Raw genomic sequence first — 17440 nt, forward strand, 5'->3', positions numbered from 1 at the left:
ATGGAAAATTTAAAAGAGAAGAAAAAGAATTAATCAGTGAAAATAAAAAATTATACTAATATCCATCCTTTGCACTTACAGAATACAGCACCTTCAATGCAAATGTGACCCTCATGCGACGCATCCACACCAGGAACTCAAAGTGCTGTATATTAAGTAAACTTCACACTGCCCTATGCTGTAGGTAAGTGTTGATGTATATGGAAGGTTACATAGAGGTTCAGGGACTGGCTAGAGATCCCAGTTTAAATCAGGGAGACAAGGTGCGTGAGGTAATATCTTTTATTGGACCAACATCTATTGGTGAGAGAGGCAAGCTTTTGAGCCACACAAAGCTGTTCTTCAGGTCTGTGAAAGGTACTCCGAGCTTCACAGCTAAATGCAAGGTGGGATAGACTGTTTAGGATACAGTTAGCACATATTGTAAGGGACTATTCAAGGCGGAGTGTCCCTTTAACACCTCTCTAGTCATAAGACAAGAAAAGGGGGTTAGTGGGTTACAGATTGTTGTAATAAACCAAAAACTCCAGTGTCTCTGTTCAGTCCATTATTTTTAATGTCTAAGAGAGTGATTAATTTAAGCTCCCAGATTCATCTTTTCAAAGTGTTGTGCTGGTTTCCTTTTAGGATGAAGGCTGACAGGTCAGATATAGAGTGATCACGTGCACCACAGGTGTTTTATTTTTTATCATTTGCCTGTGTGAGTTCATTCAAGAGCATAGTGATTGTCTGGTTTTACCCATGTAATTGTTGTTAGGGCATTTAGTACACTGGATGCATTTAGCTGTGATGCTTGGAGTACTTTTCCCAGATAGGGTTGCCAACCGTCCAGGATTATCCTGGAGTCACCTGGAATTAAAGATTATGTCATGTGATGAAACCTCCAGGAATACGTCCAAACAAAATTGGCAACCCTATTCCCAGACCTGAAGAAGAGCTCTCTTTGGCTCCAGAGTTTGTCTCTCTCACCAGCAGGAGTTGGTCCAATAAAAGACATTACCTCATCCACCTTGTCTCTCTAATATTTTGGGACTGACACAGCTACAACTACGCTGCATACGGATTAAATCAGGAGCAGGGATGGGAATAGAAAACAAAAGTTCTGACTTGCTGGCCCATGTTTTAGCCACTAGATGCACTGTCTTCCTTCAAAATCACAAACTGAAAAAGGACCGATGCCAAGTATCCATTTGAAGAGTTACATCCGAGAACAGGAATGTCGTGGGAACTCCAACAAGGCATTAATGGGCACACGCACAACCTTGCATCTTCTTGGAGAAGGGAATGGGAATGATGGATGTAAAATATGCTCTGTTCTGCTGCTTGATAGAGCTCTCAGCAGTGCCAGCCTATTGATCTAAAATGTTTGTTTCCCCTTGCTGCTGGTTCCGCAGTAATCATTCTTTCTGCCAAAATAAAGTAGACTTAATAGGAGAGAAGACAAACATACATTATCTGAGTTAAAGCTCATGAGCTTGGAAGGATTTGCCAGAACTCTGTTAGCAGCTGCAACAGATGTAAGGAAATTGAAATTAATTCTTGGGTAAAGTTAAGAAGCAAGTAGCTTTGAGTGCTGGATGGTCCATGAAATTGGTGCTGGGACAGAGAGATTTCCATCTCTGTTTCCAGAGTGTCCCCTCCTGCACAAGAGCATGCAGAGGGGAACAAAGTAATGTAGAAATGCCACAGCTCCATTGGAGGAAGAAGCCACTTGTTCTCCTGTCGCCATCCCAGTCAACGGTCCTGGCAAGCATGTGGTGTGAGCAAAGGCAGAACTCAAATAGACAGCTGGGGCTAGGAATCCAGGCCCACAAATCACAGCCAGCTACTCTGACGGACTATCCTGCCTCCCCTTTCCACCCACAGCAGCATGGCTGGTGCATTAGCATGCAGTATCATTGGCTCACAGCCCAGTGCTGTGCTCTGTGACACTGCAGCTTTCCCTGCAGACTGATTTATGTGCAGTGTAGCATGACTTCCCCTCCCCAGCACTGCTTCTTGCTGGGGGAGGCAAGGTGATGTCTGCTTCTTGCTGGGGGAGGCAAGATGATGTCATAGATGGGGTGCAGCATTCTGCACAACTACTTGTCTTTTCCACAGGGTTCAACCAGCATTTCCATCACAGATTGGTGCCCCTCCTTGCTGCAGATTGGTAGAGCCTCTGGACTTCTGAATCCCGTCTACACTGGTCCAAGAATCAGGCTTGCTGAACCACTTTAAATCACAGCTTTCAGTGGATACAGGCTAACTCAGTTTAAAACCAGTGGGGCTGACTGGTGTGAACTGAGATAAGCAATGTTCAAAACCAGTTGGGAAGCCCTGTCTCAGTTTTCAAACTTGGTTTTAAATGCCAGGTGGACTTATCCACATTGGCTAAACAAACCATGTTTAAACCAAGTTAGACTAAATGCACATGAACCAGTTCAGCTATCTTGATTTGAGACCTGTTGTAAATGAAGCTTTTATTGGTAATTTGGATCTTGTTCAGGGACTTGTTTCACCCACGGGGAAAAATTAGTGGGTGCTCCTCACCCACCGGCAGCCAAGCTCCCCGCTCCTCGCCTCCTTCTCCCCCCCACCGAGAGCGCCACGTCCCTGCTCCTCCCGCTCCCTCCCAGCGCTTCCCGCCCCCCCCCTTGCCACCTAACAGCTATTTGGCGGTGCTTAAGACTTTCTGGGAGGAAAGGGGAGGAGCAGGGACATGGCCTGCTCAGGGGAGGAGGCGGAGAAGAGGCAGGGCAGTGGCGGGGACTTGGAGGAAGGGGGTGGAATGGGGATGGGACAAGGGCAGTGCAGAGGCAGGGCCAGGGGTGGGGGGGGACGGGGCTCGGGGCAGGGGGGCAGGTGAGCACCCTCTGGGCAGAGGGGAAGTCGGCACCTATGACTGAAGTAGATAACGTTACTCTGGATTTATCTAACAGAGGTTAGGGGCTGTTCCCAAGTTGTTTTTATGTGATGCAAGTTTGATTGTCATAATTTAGTTTCTAGCAGACAAGTGTTTCCTTCTCAAAAACCACAACCCCTTATAGCAATCTCAGCAAAGAGGCAGGCATGAAGATTGAATTACAGTATCCATCTCTCTTAGGCTGCATTTACATGGGCAAGGTTCAGACTCATGAGTCTCCCTGTAGGGCAGGTGCAGTGAATCTGTAGTAGTAGTGGACAGGTTTTAGGCATTTTTACTGGGACTGTTCTGTGTTTGTACAGTATCTAGCACAGTAGGGTCCTGGTCCATGACTAGGGCTCTGTGGTCATACAAATAATAAATAATAATAACATGTAGAGAGGATTTTTGTTTCCCTGACTGTCAGTACCTTACTAGGTACTAAAATACTGTCGGTCTGTCTCTCTCAAAGAAATCTGCTACTGTGCATGTTAAAAGGGCTTTGGGAATGTGCACTTGAAATTATCTGGCTAGCTTAACATTTGGAGACTAGTGCTACTCAAATCTGACCCAAATATGACCATAGTTATTAGTTTGTGATATACTAATAACATCATATGTATTTCACTCAGTGTGAACTTGTATGACTTTCTCTCCCTTCCCTCAATCAAATATACTTATTTCTTGGCTGCAGTAGCTGGAAAACTGACTTTCCCTTGTGGTTTATATGAGGAGAGGACAGAGGAGAAAATTGTTCCCTTCAGTCAGGGCCAGATTCTCCTCTGAGTTACAGCACTTAAGTCTGAAGTAAAATAACTTGAGTTAGTATGGTTACACGGGTATCAATGTGGAATAACGAAGAGCAAATTTTGTCCCTAAACATTCACCATCTGTTGCATGTTTGGCTGTAATAACAAGTACATAAAATAAAAATGTAGCAAAAATCATTAGCTCGCTCTGTCTGTGGCGTTTCCCCCCTCCCTCTCTCTGTTTCCCAATATTCTAATTAACATATGGGGAGTGGTTTTCACTTTATTTACAATGCTCATAGGCTAAAGTACCTTGTGGGTTGGGCCTGCCTCAATTTGCCTTTAGGGAGTCAGCCTGAATACTTGAACTGAAGCACTTAGGAAGATGCAGCTTTTCCTGTCTGTGCAGATTTCTGTGTGGTTATTTTTCTTATAGTAACATTGTGCTGGATATTCACTTACTAGGAAAGGAGGGTTTTCATTTTAAAAGCATCATGAGGCACCTACTTTCACAGGGGCACAAGGTTAGTAAAGAAAGATTTGAAGTTATTCACGGATTGCCAAATGTCATTTTCTTTCATTGTATTTATTGCCAAGCTAACATGGAACAGCTGATAGAGTAATGCTGTCAGATCATTGCTTTATGTCTGTGGGGCTGGGAGGGAGTAGCAATTTTAGAATTTTTCAGAAAGAAAAGGAAAAATACTTAAATGTGTGATGGCGCTTTTCAAATTAATACATTGATTGGATATTGCCTTTTTTTAGTTGTGTAGAAGCTGGGAAGCCAAGTTCAAAGATATTGCCCTTGTTTGTAAAACTGTACAGTACACTTTTAGACGGACTTTGTAACCTTCCACACTTTAAATGTGGTATGACTGGCTTTTTGTCTGTGATGCTGAGCGCCCCACTCTCACTGATGTCAAAATGGAAGCTGTGGGTGTTTTTCATTCCCTGAAAATTATTAATGTCTTAATAGTTTCAAACAGTGCAATATTTTGAACTTGAGATGTCCTGTACATTGAATTAGGGGTGTGCTGCACTTTGACCAGTGTAGTTTTAAAGAGACAGTGAAACAGTCATTTTAGCATTATATCTTTGGACAGCTGCCAGCTCAGAATATTGGGTAAAAGTGGGCATTTCTCTTGACACATTTGAACAACCACTGCTGCTTAGCTAAGGACCTGGAGGAAGAACAGTTTGACTAGTCAGAAGTTGAGGTTTCTTTTCCTGTTTGTATTACTGTTCCTTTGCTTGATGTGAGTTTAAGATGCTCTGTCTCCAAAACTGGAGCCTGATCTTGGAAGGTGCTAAGCATTAAACACTAGGCATAAATGCCGCCCAAATTCAGACCTAGTGCAACTCTGTTGACTTCAGGGGAATTGTTACATCTTTTTTTCCCATCAGGGCTGAATTTGGCTGACCATTTATAACAAGAATATATGTATTATGTGTTAGTATCTACAGATCCTGCTCTTAATTGCACCAGTGCAACTTTATTGAAGTCACTAAGGTTGCATGGAAGTATCTGTGTGTAGAGTTTGACCCCTTCTGTTTCATTATAATCTTATAAAATGAATAGCCTTTAGTAAATAAAACTAAATAAGGAGTACAAATGGTAATGGGACCTATTGATAAAAATCAAATCAAAATGTCATTGCGTGACCGATTACGAATGTGTGGAAAGCACCTATTCCTAAAGGTCTTGCTACTCAGTAAATCATAAGGGTTGGATTTTTCAGGAGCAACTACGGGAGTTAGGCATCCAGCTCTCACTGAGAGTCAACTCTAGGATGTATAATAGATTTCAAAATCCATCTCATGGGACCTGATCCAAAACCTGTTCAGATATTTGATTTAGTCAAGGTGCACATTTCAGGATCATGGGAAAATTTTTTATGTGGATGTGTCCCTGCTAAGGTTGCTGGAAAAGACTGTAATGTAAACAAATTGAGATTTATTGTGCTTAAACTGTTTCTTTCATTTCCCAGAAACATGCACTTCTTCCATTAAAGATACACCTGTAAGTGTGTTGTAGCTAATGGAATTAGGTCTACACCTAGAGTGCTCATAGCTGATGACAGAGCAATTTTTGCAGTCACAATTTTGTCCTTTTAAAACTGCTGTGGATGTTCGTTTATGTAAAATACTTTTCTTGTGAAATGATCCACTCTGTTATGAAGCAGAATAGATCATATGACACAAACATACAATTTTACTAGCTCTGTAACAGTAACAAAGTGTGAGGGCCTGACATTGTTAACCTACAGAATTTTATGAAGTTTTCTTTTTTCTATGGGTGAGTCTACTTTAAGGAAAATAATCATGATTCACAATGGGATTGCCCTCCTCAACCAGGGATTTTTTTTTACAAGTGACTTCACAAAAAAAGCTAAGAAAATAGGTGCAGTTTTGCATATTTTATCCATCTATTACAAATTATTGACACATTTTTTCACACAGTTGTTAACTCTGCAATCTGGTAGAAATGATCTTAAATCAATTTGCAAACCTGCTGGAAATTAGAAGCATAAGATATGCATTTTGCTGGTATTGCCATAGATTTTTATTGACCCTAAACGTCAGCTTTTATTTAAAAATCAAAGCCGTTTATATTTATTCAGGTTTCTAAGAATGTCTTTTCTGCATACATTGGATGAGGGTCTGGAAGAAAGCCCTTTCCAAAAATAGCCCACATGAGCCCAAAAACATTGCAATAGTTTAACTCGTTCTATTCTGGTCTATTATGCTGTCTTTTATTGCAAAATGGTGTGTTTTTACATCAAGATAGCTATGTCATTGTAAAACACATCTTTTTTTTTTTCCTTAGTGAAGATCCACCCTTAACAAGGTGTGTTTCTAATTCTATTTAGATAACTCACGTTAAAACAGCAGTGAAGACATGGCAACTCACCTTTTAACTCAGGTTAGCAGCTTGAGTAAAAGCCTTTAGGGCAACATGGCATTGAACTTGTACTGCTAATCTGAGTTAAAGCCAAATTGCTGTGTCTTCACTGCTATTTTATCCTGAGTTAACTAACACAGATTTGCTCACCCACGTTAAGAGCACACTTGTTATTTGCCTGAGAGTGGGGCTGAGTGTAAATGTGGTGGTCCTAAAACTGAATGGCAGGTGTGTGACATTGCTAAACAAAATGATCTGATTTCCTCCATGGGTGTTTTTTTCCTGGACTGTGTAATGTTAGTGTTTGAATGGTCTCACTTTCCTTTTTTGCTACTCTTGTTTTATTGACCATTTTTGTACTACATTTCCCCCTCTTTATTACCTCGCCCTCACAAGTCCTGTTCTGTGGAAACTCACCCTGAGGGGCTGAACATGACTCACTCCTGAGCCATCAAGATGCTCTTGCATCATGTTGGCTAGAGCTGCACAGAGGAAGTCACATTTTGGTTTAGGTTTTTACAAAACCTTTGTTGGTCAGGTTTTTATTTTTACAGAACCTAAGGGGAGTTCAGGTCTGGTTCAGTTTTCTCTGGAGGGCAGGGCACGGAGAGAGGGATGCTTCAGATAAATGTTTCTGGTTTGGTCCATCATAAGTTCACCATGAGTCATGAGAGAGTGACACAAAGCCTCACCTGGAGACCAATACTTCTGTTTATCTAGTTGATGCTGTGTAAGCAAAAGTGAGCTTGATTTTGTTTAGCACAAGAGAAATAGATGGCCCGATGTTGAAAATTGCATGATATTTCCAGGAAGCTTGTTTGTTCTCTTTTCTGCTATCGTGGACTTTGGTTTCATTAGTAAAAACAGGTGTCACCACCAGGTGTACGACCACAGTACACGTACTCCGCCAACCCCATTTCCATTTACTTGTGAAAGGGATGGGGAAGTGGCCTTGCAGAACTGTTAAGTTGTCTGAGAGAGAGACTCCAGTTAGTCCAGGTCAGCTGCGGTGCCCACCGACATTTCCCTCAGCTTCTCCTTTGCCCTCAAAAGCAGAGTCTAGATCTGGATAGCCCTGCCTTCCTGCTGAGCTCCTGGGATCCAAGTGAAGTTGCTAGAGTTGTTGGTAGGCCCCTCTGTCCCAGCGGAACAATTGTCTAAAAACTCAGCGAGGGACCTTGTGGAGATTTTTCTCCATTTCCCTGTCCTGAATGTTTCTTTGCAGGAAGGGGCAGTCGGCCTCACTGATCTTTACACAGTTTTTACTTGCTTGGGCAAACTGCTGTTGACATTGTTGAGAGTTTACTGAGAAAGGATTGAGTGGACAGCGAGTAAAGACAGCAGGCTTTGGCCTGCGGTTACTTTTCATTAAGTGTCAACGCTATACTGGGTAAGGCTGGAAAAAAGACACACGCTGCCCTGGAAAGGTTTACAGTTGAAGAGGCTTCTGAGTGTGTCCTCTGATTCTGCTCCTTGTCCTCCTTGAACTTCCTCTCCACTCAGGCTAGCTGCTGTGCTGCATTGAGTGGGGAAGCAGCAGCAGGAGAACCAGTGAGTGGGAGGAGGAGGGCAAGCACATTTCTCTCCTTCCTCTCACAGCTCCGTACCTTCTGTGCTGTGGGTGGTGTAGCAGCACCGCCTGTCAGTAATATATAAACATATGCGTTTGCACAGGAACAGATGCCTATCTGTGATCTTAGTATTGCCAAGTACTGCCTTAGTAGTTCAAAAATTATGAGTTAACCCACCCCCCAAATTATGAGATTGTCTGTCTTAAAATCACGAGATTTTTAAAAAATAATAAAAAATATGGAGTTCTTCTTATTTGTGTTCTGGCATAGGAACCCTTAGGGTTCACATTTTCAAGCTTTTCTCTGCAGCCATTAGGGCCTAGAACCTTTTTTTTTTAAATGAAAGCTGAGATTCTCACCTAATCACATGATTCCAGGAGCTGGGGATTTAACACCACCAAATATCATAAGACTTGCTATGAAATCATGAGAGCTGGGAACACTGGATCTGTACATTGTTCAGTGGTACTATCCCAGGGATTCCATGTAGTGTCGGGATCATGTCTAAGTCAAACCTGGCTCAGACGTATCACTCATCCCAAGAACATGCTCCCCACAGATGCTTTCTGGATCATTAAAGTCAATAAGCAATATAAATGGAAGATTAGATAATCAAAGCCCAAACCTGTTTTTCATTTGTCAGACAACTCGCCCGCTCTAGTATTTTTCAGAGGCGTTCTAATCTCTGAGAAAACCATCTGTCTAAATAGGAGTGGAAAGTGACTTCTGTGAGTTTGTCCTTGTGCATGTGTGTTTATGTTTGGTGGATGCATGAGAACAGAAAGTCTCTAAACAATCTGTGAATATTTCTACTTCTCCCTAAGAGAGGAGAAAGATGAGATGCAGGCAGAAAGATGAATCATTTATGCCTAGAAGAACAAAAACTTGTTATATACAAAATAACTCCATTATTCACATGGGCAAAAGCAGGGAAGGACCCTGCCACTCTAGACGTTGTGTTTGAACCAAAATTTGCTAATACTGAGATTAGGGACAGGGCAAAGTGATAAAGTAACATAGGAGTAATGTATTATTACTTCTATTATAGTAGTGCCCAAAGGTCCCATTGGGCTAGGCACTGTAATGACATAGAGTAAGGTTATTTCTTCACTGTCAGAAAGGTGTAGGTTTTTATATTAAGATAGCTAACTTGAGGTAGTGCGCGCTCTCTCTCTCAGGGCAGGTCTACACTTAAAACTTTGCATTGGTGCAGCTGTACCTATGCGGCTGTGTTGCTGTAGTACTTGAGTGAGGATGCTGCTATTCTGACTGGAGAGAGCTCTCCTGTTAGCATAGTTAATCCATTTCCCAAGACCTGGTAGCTGTGTCGCCGCTGATACAGCGCTGTCTACACAGGGGGTCAGATTGGTATAATTACATTGCTCAGGGGAGTGGATTTTTCACATGGTGTAACTACATCGCACAGGCAACATAGATTTATAGTGTAGATCAGATCTCAGTGTCTAAACAGACTTTCCAGTAAAGACATGACCTGAGTGTGGGGCTCAATATAAATGTGATGGTCCTAAATCTGATAGGTCGGTGTGGCATTGCTAAACTAGACAGTTTGATTTCCCCTGGGTGTGTGTTTCCTGGACTATCTATTATCTCAGCTAGCTAGCACTTCTGTACAGGCAATAGTTCATGTGTTTTTTTTTTTTTGTTCCTTTTGTTTTACTGATCGTTTTCTGCAATATTTTCCACTCTTTATCACCTTGAGTTGCAGTCTTTCTGATCTCCTGCATCTACCAAACATAAACACACGTGCACAAGGACAGTCCTAGTGAAACAAGGCTCAAGGAGCTTTTACCTTAGTCAAGGTAAACTTGCAGGTGTGGGGGGGTATAGTATTGACCTCGACTAGCTACATTGAGGTAAAAAAGTCTCCACCTGTGTTTATCTCCACTCGGATTTTACAGCAGTAGCTTTTGGTGAAGACATAGCCATAGAGTAAGAGACAGTCCGTGCCCTGAAGAGCCTAGAGTCTAAATAAACAAGACACACAAAGGTGTACCAGAGATATAACATACAAGCAGAATTAACAATGTGAGGGTAATAATCCTATTAATATTTTGCAGAAGGAGGGAACAGACATCTTTCCATTTCATATGCTTAACAAGCTGAGTTGTGGTTGTTACTGCGGGAGAAGATTTTCCCGTCCCAAGAGAGTTTCAAGATTACAACACTTTTTCCCCATCCTGAAACGAGACAAAAACATCAAAATCTTAAAAGCTTTCATGAACCTATTGTGACAGGTTCGGTCACAGAGACCCCCTTGGGACTGTCACCTGATGTGCTGAAACTACTCTGAGCCCGTTTTCTTTGCCAACTTGGTACTTCAGAACCCTGTCTTGTTGAGCCAGATACGCTAGCCTGCTAGAAACACAGACCCAGGGTTTGAACCACGCCCCCAAAGCTGCAGACTTAACTGAAAACAGCTCAGCAAGTACTCCTGTCTCCAGCACCCAGACACCCAGCTCCCAATGGGATCCAAACCCCAAATAAATCCGTTTTACTCTGTATAAAGCTTATACAGGGTAAACTCATAAATTGTCCGCCCTCTATAACACTGATAGAGAGATATGCACAGCTGTTTGCTCCCCCAGGTATCACCACCCTCCTAGTTAAATAGTTTTTCCTAATATCCAACCTAGACCTCCCCGACTGCAACTTGAGACCATTGCTTCTAGTTCTGTCATCTGCCACCACTGAGAACAGCCTAGCTCCATCCTCTTTGGAAACTCCTTTCAGGTAATTGAAAGCTGCTGTCAAATCCCCCCTCACTCTTCTGCAGACTAAATAACCCCAGTTCCCTCTCCCTCTCCTCGTAAGTCATGTGCTCCAGCCCCCTAATAATTTTCGTTGCCCTCCGCTGGACTCTCTCCAATTTGTCCACATCCTTTCTGTATTCACACTCACTAGCATATTTCCATAAAACATATGGACTGCAACATCACACCTATAATTTGAAAAAAAATCTGCGCAGGATCAATCAAAAAGTTTTTGTTTCAATGTCAATCTTTTAAAAAAATGTTTTAACTTTTTTCACATCAGCGTCAGCAGAAGGGGAATCAAGCCATTGTTTTCCTGACTTACAACTGTGCTGCTGTAGTGCTCAGAGTGTAGATGCTTCCTATATTGATGGAAGGGGTTTTCCCACTGATGTACATAATCCATCTCCCTGACCAGCAATAACTAGGTTGATGAAAGGATTCTTATACCGGGATTAGGTCTGGTTAACTACAGTGCTCAGGGGTGTGATTTTTTTTCATACCCCTGAGCGACATAGCTAAGTCAGTCTATGTTTTAAGGGCAGCCCGGGGCTGAGTGGCTCCATATCAAAACATAATGGGCCTGTTTCTTGTGCTCTGAACCTGAAGATGTTATTTACACCAGTGCAAAGTGGATATATAATGTTTTACACCTGCTTCACCCTCTCTTCATTATGGTGTAAATGATTACACAGGGTGCAGGACAATGGAGGATCAGGCTTGTTTGTACCTAATGTTTCTGGATATGCAAGGGATAAAGGAAGTGACTTGGAGCTTGAAGGACAGATCTTTATCACAAACCAGCATTGCAGTGCAAGGAAACAAACGGCACTGTCGCTCAACAGATCAGCTCTGTGGCATTCTTTGTCCAAACCTGTGCAGCTGGATGATTCACTGTATCCTGGCTTTTCCTGGCCACTGTTTCATGCAGTAACTTGCCTTGAACCATTCTCACGCTTTCATGCTACAAGCCCCATTGGTGAGGTGCCTTTATATTTCTTAATCCTTTTACCTAGGAACATTACTAATGCGTAAAGGATCAGACACCTTAGAGTTGCTTTCCCAATACTTCTCCAAGCTCTCTGAAATGATGCCAGTTTTGCCTGTTACTCTGAGTCACACAGATATATTTGTTTCTTAGCCTTTTTTTTCCTTCATTTACGAAATTGAGTCCACTTTTTAGCGTGCTCAGTTGCTGCAACTTGTCTCAAATTACACTGTAAATACTTTGGGGCCGTGATTGCCTTTTACCTTTTACTTACTACAAGTCAGGCCCATTTCTGATAGAGGCCTCTGGAGCCAGGGTTCAGAGACCAATATGGTAATAATATAATCCGCACTTCTGACAGGGTATAAATAACTTGTGATAGCCTAATCATTTCCCTGACAACACATTGTGATGTCAAGTGATCTCACTGTACAAATGAAACAGAGATATTTGGGTTGAGAGAGACTGAGCTTTATTATTGTTCTGTTACACAAGAAAATAAATAGCTCGTAGAATCATTTTATTTTGTACAAATGTGTTCTCTTTATTCAGAAATGAAGTCTTTCAGGAAAATATACTTATGTGGTTCCTTTGGCATGTTTCTATAAAGAATGCAAAACATGCATTGTTTGGTATTTTCTTGAATGCTCAATCAGAGACACTTAACATATCAGCACTCAGATCTACCTAGTGAATTGCAACTGTTACCTCTCAGTCATGCTTAAAGGGCCATGGAAACAATCTAAACTAGAGAATGCTATCCTGAAGCAGTATGTAACACACATACTTGTCATGCAGAAATTTGTCTCTGGTCTTTATCAGTTTTCTGAGTGCATGATCACGTGATCTTTGCGTGGTAAGGACTGCTGGTCTGGGATTTAAAAGGCTATAAAGTCTGAAAATATGAAATCCTATGAAACACATGCTTTTGAAAAGAACATTTAATTTATTATATATTAAAAATCAGTGCTCTAAGGGTCAGATCCTAAGCCCATTAAAGTAAATGGAAATATTCCCACTGACTTCCATGAGCTTTGGATCGGACCCTTACAGTATAACAGATGGTCCATGGCAACTTAGAAATGTTTACTGAGAAAGAAATTCATGAGATCAGGCCTGATCACGCTGAGTTTTTAATGAGATTGTGGCAATTTGGCCATATTTGGCCAGTGGGAAAAGGAGCAAACAAGACGTAGGTATCTATGTCTGAGCCCAAGTATATTTTGTTTCTCCCTACCCCCAAGTATTTCTTGTGTATTTACCGAAATTGTCCATTGAAAGCCTGCTGAGCAGTAATACTCCAAATGGGCACAACAACTGACAAGAAGTAATATTTATTCTGTTGTTATATTATTGGAAGTGTGTAGGTAACCACTTGGCAGCAGGGCTGATGGGTTATACATTTAAGTACATTGGCAATATTTATGATGCTCTGGTTTCCTTGATGATGTAATAATCTATGTGCTGTTTTAAGGAATCCTAAAAAGATTTCTGTTGGCAATGTCAATCAGTGTATTGCATGCTACTTTGCATAAATCTGCTGGTGTTTAGTTTTATTTAATTTAGAAACAGACTCCTATTCTGCCAGCTCTTTCTTTATAATGAACATGATTACCGTTTAATAGGCCCGTTTCTGATCTCAGTTGAACAGGTGCAAATCTGAAGCTAATGCGGTCATTCTGGATTTACACCAATTTAACTGAAATTGGAATCTAACCATTTAAGTTTATAATGGTCGGTTCATCTTTAATTCAGAAAATGCATCTTAGTTCCCTTCTCTCTCTTAATAGCCCTTTTCCCCTCCCCTCCCTTTTTGATATTCACTCCTTCAGTGCCGTGCCTCCAATTAATAAGTCCGTAAGTGCTTGTTCTTGTCAACTGTTTGTCATAATTTCTAATCATAAACCTATGGGGACCCCAAAATGCCCATACAATGAATATATTCCCGAGGGCCCCAGAAGGCTATGCAAAAGCCTTCAGGACAACAGTTTTGCTACACGATTCCAGTTTACAATCCCTTTGTGCACGTCTTCTAGTATTTCCCGAAACAGATCACATTCTCCAATTCTGCAACCTCGCTGACACAAGCAGCCCCTAATCTTACGAGCAGTCCCCTTAAAGGCTGTGGGAGTACTCCCATGAGCAGGGACTACTTATGTAAGGGTTGGAGGCTCACATCTCCAATTCCTTTTTAGGGACAGCTTGGGAGGAAAAACAGCAGTTTAGCTTCTGGATTCCCAGTTCAAAGAAGCACATATCTAGCCTGGTGGCGCAGGAGCTGCTGCATATAGGACCCGAGCTGGTGAATAAGTTTTCAGACATTTGGTTTAGCTACAAGAGGGCACCTATAACTTTAATTTGCTAGAGAAAGGGCAAAATGCAGTGATTCACAGGACTTTACACTACCATTGATCCACGTCAGGAACTGCCAGTGAAATCAGTGGGCGTTCATCCACAGAGGGGGAAAGTCCTTGGCCCATAGTTACATTCAGCAAGGACTATTTTTTCGTTATGTGTGTATATAGTGCTGAGCAGAGTGGAGTCCAAATTGGGTCCTCTAGGAATTACTGCTATACAAATAAATAATAAAATGAATGAAAATGGAAAGATATGGCCTCACATTAAGATATGATTTATTACTAGTAAGTTGCAAACTTTATGTAAACAGTAGAGCTGAAAAGAGCCTTACAGAGATGAAGTTTGAAAGACTCTGGAGTATCAGTCATAAGTAGGATGATGGTGAATGTAGCAATTTGTTAAGTGAGTTGACCAGAGAGCTAGATTTTTTTCAGAACGGAAGTAGATTTCATACTATGTACTGGACTCAGCTGTATTCTCCCTTTTGTTACAAAGGGCTTTAGAATGAAAGGTGTGTCTGCAACAGTAGGAAGGAAGTCAAGGAAATTGAATACATTTATCATAATCGTAACACACTAAATATAGTGTATCTCTGAGAGCATAAGTTCATCAAGGTCATGTGAAGCAGAAGCACAATGAATGTAGCACTTACTTAAACCAGGGAGTAGCAGTCTGGGAAAATGTAATTTACAGGAGTTGGGGTTCCTTTTTCTTCATATAGGGAGGTTAACAAAATCAACAGGGTAAAAGAGGAAACAGAATATCACCAGTGGAGGTCAAAGTGACAGCCAGCAGAATAACAGGAGCTCAGTTGCCCAATGAACTCAAACAGAGGAGCATGTGGCCAAGGCACCCCCTTACTCTTCTGCATGGGTTATTTTCATTGTTGGTTTGTGTGTAGGGAGAGAGTACCTGCACAAGTGTGTGTAGGGGTATGTGGAATGAGCAGGAAAGGGTGGGAAGTGGGCAGTTGAGTTGTCTTGATAGACTACTCTTCATAAAGAACTGAGAAGGGTGCATGAAACTTTGATATCTAGTGCCAAATTCAGCCCTGGCGTAAGCAGGTACAGCTTAGTTAAAGGCAGCGTACCAGGGCTGAATTTGGCTCTTCTGAGTTATGGGAACTACTGTAATATGTCCAATTATGCCATAAATCCACTTAAATGCATTTGGATTCAAATGCCAGATTGGATTCCAGTGCTGTCACTCACCACATAGCACTTGAAATTTAATGCAGAAAATACAACTTGGCAGTTGGCAATCTGTTTGTCTACCCATCCCAGAACAGTGTTGAATAACATATAAAACTTGAGCTGGTGGCAAAGCGTTTTCCTTTGTAAATGTGAGCATTAAAATAATTAAAATCACCCATTGGTTTTATAAGGTATTTGCTGTTGTTTATGATAGACAAGGAAAATCTTAACATTCCAAATGCAACTAAACTAGAGGGTTGTGCGCTTAGTTGCTTCTGTAGGCCAAGTGAATAGCATAGATCAGGGCTCCTTGCGTCCCTCCATTGACCCCACAAGCTCCCTGTATGCCACTTCTCATTCCCCTCTATTTCAGGGACTCCCTGCAACTCTCCTCACCACCTCCCCTGCCAGAGGCTCTGAATATCCCCCTTGCTCTCCTCCCCGGCGTCGGCAGGCCTTCGTGTTTATTCCCAATCCTCTATACCAGGTTCTCCCAGTCCCCTCTGCCAGAGGTTCTGTGTGCTGTCCCATTCCCTGCTCATGCAGAAACTCTGTGTGCCCTCCCAGTTTTCCCCCTCTGCCACCTGCCAGGGGCTCTGTGTGTCCCTCATGTCCTCAGCCCCCTCATTCTCCCCCATTCTTCCCCCTTCACACCAGGGGTTCAGTGTGCCCCCATTCCAACTTCCCCCCCATGCCAAGGGTGCTGGGTGCACTCCCAATGTTCCCTTCCCCCCATTTTCCCCTTTCTTACCACCATTCTTATTTCTTTTCTTTTTAATGTAGGATCTCAAATATTGAGAGAATGAGCAGAGCTGAGAAGGGGTGTGATGTTATGCAGGAAGGTGCTAATGGCTGCCATCAGGTGGTTCTTTGATCAGTCTACAGTTACTGAGGCGGTTCAATTGAAGCTGTTGGCTCATCTACCCAGATGGCAGGAGCTCCATGTGTCCCCTATTTCCCCCTTCTGGTTTTCCAGTTTTCCCTAAAATCAATAGGGTTTTGCCTGTTGATGCCTAGAATGTTCCCTGAAATTTTAGAGTTGATCAGGCACAGCATTCAGACATTATTGCATTATAGCTAGACAGACAAACAGAAAAAAATGCCATAAAGTTGAGGGTAGGTCCTTGCTTACCTCGGCCAGTTAAATAAACATAGCTGTTTGGAAAGTGCATGGACTAAAGATCAAAAGTAACTTTGTAAATTATGTATTCAGTTCTTTCCTATTTATCTAGAGTTAAATTCTCACCTCAGAAGCAGCTTTCCAAAATTCTGGACAAATTACGTATCTGAGGGACTGTCAGCAGTCATTATTAACTGGCGATATGCTTGTATTCTGCTAAAACAGCTAGCCTCAGATCTACATGAGTATCCTGGAGGATCTCTGAAGAGGAAATATGCAGCTTTTAATAAGGCAGCTCTGAAACCAGTTTAGCATATTAGTTACTGTTGACTTTGGAAAGAATACCTTATTTTTATGAACTTAATTAGATGTGTAGCCAATAGAGAGCTGTTCGTGTGCTTGATTTGACAGAGATCCAAATGCAAAATCCGTTGCTTCGTGCATCCTTACAGTTTGTGGAACTCACTAAAGGTTTTAGGTCCATAAACCAATTATATTCTACTCTCTTCATATGTATCTGTTTTCATATAAACCAATTGCTAAAGCTAAAGGACCAGGTTCTCAGCTGGCATAAATTGGCTTAGTTCCACTGAAGCTACCGTGATTGATGCCAGTTGGGAATCTGGCCCATTATTTGCAAATTATAGGCTTAAGAAAACAATAATTTAAAATGTGTCCAGACCTACAGAGCTGTATTGTGATCTCACTTGAACCAGTATAAACCTGGAGTAACAGTTGAAGCCAGTGAAGTAACATCATGTAAAATTGTTGCAAGATCAGAATCAGGTGTTCTTCTATAAACATTCATGTTTTGCAAAGCATTAAAACAAAACCAACAATTGGAAAGGGAAAACAGCATGACTGAGACAGGTCCCAAGGACAGGCCCCAAGGGTGGGGAAATGC

At 41.9% G+C, this 17440-nt stretch overlaps 1 protein-coding gene across 3 annotated transcripts in view; it reads left to right on the forward strand.

Moving 5' to 3' along the window:
• Nucleotides 1-17440, forward strand: part of PLD1 (phospholipase D1) — a 126515-nt gene that overhangs the window by 18127 nt on the left and 90948 nt on the right. For 2 of the 3 annotated variants that reach the window (XM_075132111.1, XM_075132112.1), the window contains exon 2: nt 82-184. The gene's annotated coding sequence lies outside the window, so the exon portion shown is untranslated. Of the gene's footprint in view, nt 1-81; nt 185-3988; nt 4158-17440 lie in introns of those variants that run through there. The other variant, XM_048864019.2, reaches the window with a different exon arrangement.

The sequence above is a fragment of the Caretta caretta genome, chromosome 9, assembly GCF_965140235.1.
Source record: "Caretta caretta isolate rCarCar2 chromosome 9, rCarCar1.hap1, whole genome shotgun sequence".
Taxonomy (NCBI): domain Eukaryota; kingdom Metazoa; phylum Chordata; order Testudines; family Cheloniidae; genus Caretta; species Caretta caretta.